A 3,712-nucleotide genomic window follows, 5' to 3' on the forward strand; every position below is an offset into this window, starting at 1 on the left:
TTACACGTGTGCACATTCTGCACAACTTGTTACACGTGTGCACATTCTGCACAACTTGTTACACGTGTGCGCATTCTGCACAACCTTTTACACGTGTGCACATTCTGCAGAACTTGTTACGTGTTCACATTCTGCACAACTTGCTACGTGTTCACATTCTGCGCAACTTGTTACACGTGTTCACATTCTGCGCAACTTGTTACACGTGTGCACAATCTGCGCAACTTGTTGCACGTGTGCACATTCTGCACAACCTTTTACACGTGTGCACATTCTGCACAACTTGTTACGTGTGCACATTCTGCGCAACTTGTTACGTGTTCACATTCTTGACAGCTTGTTACGTGTTCACATTCTGCGCAACTTGTTACACGTGTTCACATTCTGTGCAACTTATTACACGTGTGCACAATCTGCGCAACTTGTTGCACGTGTGCACATTCTGCACAACCTTTTACACGTGTGCACATTCTGCACAACCTTTTACACGTGTGCACATTCTGCACAACTTGTTACGTGTGCACATTCTGCGCAACTTGTTACGTGTTCACATTCTGCGCGACTTGTTACACGTGTACACATTCTGCACAATTTGTTACACGTGTGCACATCTGTGCAACATGTTGCACGTGTGCACATTCTGCACATGTTACACGTGTGCACATTCTGCACAACTTGTTACACGTGTGCACATATTGCATATACTGCACAACCTTTTACACGTGTGTACATTCTGCACAACCTTTTACACGTGTGTACATTCTGCACAACTTGTTACATGTGTGCACATTCTGCGCAACTTGTTACACATGTGCACATTCTGCACAACCTTTTACACGTGTGCACATTCTGCACAACTTGTTACGTGTGCACATTCTGCGCATCTTGTTACACCTGTGCACATTCTGCGCATCTTGTTACACCTGTGCACAATCTGTGCAACTTGTTGCACGTGTGCACATTCTGCACAATTTGTTACACGTGTGCACATTCTGCACAACCTTTTACACGTGTCCACATTCTGCACAACTTGTTACGTGTGCACATTCTGCGCAACTTGTTACGTGTACACATTCTGCACAGCTTGTTACACGTGTGCACATTCTGCACAACTTGTTACACGTGTGCACATTCTGCACAGCTTGTTACATGTGTGCACATTCTGCACAACTTGTTACACGTGTGCACATTCTGCACAACTTGTTACACGTGTGCACATTCTGCACAACCTTTTACACGTGTGCACATTCTGCACAACTTGTTACTTGTTCACATTCTGCGCAACTTGTTAGACGTGTGCACAATCTGTGCAACTTGTTGCACGTGTGCACATTCTGCACAACTTGTGACGTGTGCACATTCTGCACAACTTGTTACGTGTGCACATTCTGCACAACTTGTTACGTGTGCATATTCTGCGCAACTTGTTACGTGTGCACATTCTGCGCAACTTGTTACGTGTGCACATTCTGCGCGACTTGTTACACGTGTACACATTCTGCGCGACTTGTTACACGTGTACACATTCTGCATAATTTGTTACACGTGTGCACATCTGTGCAACATGTTACTTGTGTGCACATCCGCGCAACATGTTGCACGTGTGCACATTCTGCACATGTTACACGTGTGCACATTATGCACAACTTGTTACACTTGTGCACATATTGCACATACTGCACAACCTTTTACACGTGTGCACATTCTGCACAACTTGTTACATGTGTGCACATTCTGCGCAACTTGTTACACATGTGCACATTCTGAACAACCTTTTACACGTGTGCACATTCTGCACAACTTGTTATGTGTGCACATTCTGCGCATCTTGTTACACCTGTGCACAATCTGTGCAACTTGTTGCACGCGTGCACATTCTGCACAATTTGTTACACGTGTGCACATTCTGCACAACCTTTTACACGTGTCCACATTCTGCACAACTTGTTACACGTGTGCACATCTGTGCAACATGTTACTTGTGTGCACATCCGCGCAACATGTTGCACGTGTGCACATTCTGCACATGTTACACGTGTGCACATTATGCACAACTTGTTACACTTGTGCACATATTGCACATACTGCACAACCTTTTACACGTGTGCACATTCTGCACAACTTGTTACATGTGTGCACATTCTGCGCAACTTGTTACACATGTGCACATTCTGCACAACCTTTTACACGTGTGCACATTCTGCACAACTTGTTACGTGTGCACATTCTGCACAACTTGTTACGTGTGCACATTCTGCACAACTTGTTACACGTGTGCACAATCTGTGCAACTTTTTGCACGTGTGCACATTCTGCACAACTTGTTACACGTGTGCACATTCTGCACAACTTGTTACACGTGTGCACATTCTGCACAACCTTTTACACGTGTGCACATTCTGCACAACTTGTTACGTGTTCACATTCTGCGTAACTTGTTACACGTGTGCACAATCTGTGCAACTTGTTGCACGTGTGCATATTCTGCACAACTTGTGACGTGTGCACATTCTGCACAACTTGTGACGTGTGAACATTCTGCACAACTTGTTACGTGTGAACATTCTGCACGACTTGTTACGTGTGCACATTCTGCGCGACTTGTTACGTGTGCACATTCTGCGCAACTTGTTACACGTGTAAACATTCTACACAATTTGTTACACGTGTGCACATCTGTGCAACATGTTACTTGTGTGCACATCTGCGCAACATGTTGCACGTGTGCACATTCTGCACAACTTGTTACACGTGTACACATTCTGCACAACAGGCACGCCTGCGTTTTCCTGCTATAAATAGCTTTTTCTTTTTTTTTAAGTGTCTTTGACAGTCTTTTACACGCCCTTCCGACAAAAGTGGCTCTGAAAGTAAGACTTGAAATGGTGTTAGAAGTGCCACTATTGCAAAGTGAGAGCAGTCCTGGGTGTTGCTGCTTGCCACAACAACAAAGTACACGGTAGACAGGAAGTAGATCACCTTTGTCGCCATCAGTACCGTAAATTCCGGACTATACTTTTTGCCTACGCTTTTGAATTTGTTTTGCCATATAGCGAATATTTTTTTTAAAATAAAACCAGCAAAAAACAGTGCAAAAGTGTGTTAATGTCGGTGCTTAGCGCCATCTTTTGGACGAGTTTTCTCGCTGCAGGTGAGCTTTCAACCGGAAGTAAAAGTGCCGTTCTGTCTTCTGGCCGACTGCAGCGTTTTTACTCGTATGGATTCTGCATTCACCACTTTAAGCAACTTAGGTAGATTTTACAATATAACTACAACAATTCGGACTTACGACGTGGACAATTTGAGTTTTTTTTCGGGATTGGCCATTAGACAAAGAGTTTTTAAAAACAAGCAAAGCTGCGGAAAAAGTGTGACATTTTTTGTGCTATGGCGCCATCATTTGGGCGAGTTTCACCGCTTTTTAGATTGAGCTTTCAACCGGAAGTAGAAGTGCCGTTCTGTCTTCTGGCCGTCCGCAGCATTTCTACTCGTATGGATTCTTCATTCATCACACCAAGCAACTTTGGTAGCTTTTACAATATAATTAAAACGATTGGGACTTACTTGCGATGCAGCCTATATACAAGTTTTTCTTCGGCTTTGGCCATTAGGCAAATAGTTTTTAAAAGCAAAACACAGACAAAGACGCGGAAACACTGTGTCAGTCTTGGTGCTATGGCGCGATCTTTTGGACATGTTTGTCCGCTGCAGG

Source organism: Nerophis ophidion, linkage group LG01, assembly GCF_033978795.1.
Source record: "Nerophis ophidion isolate RoL-2023_Sa linkage group LG01, RoL_Noph_v1.0, whole genome shotgun sequence".
Taxonomy (NCBI): Eukaryota; Metazoa; Chordata; class Actinopteri; order Syngnathiformes; family Syngnathidae; genus Nerophis; species Nerophis ophidion.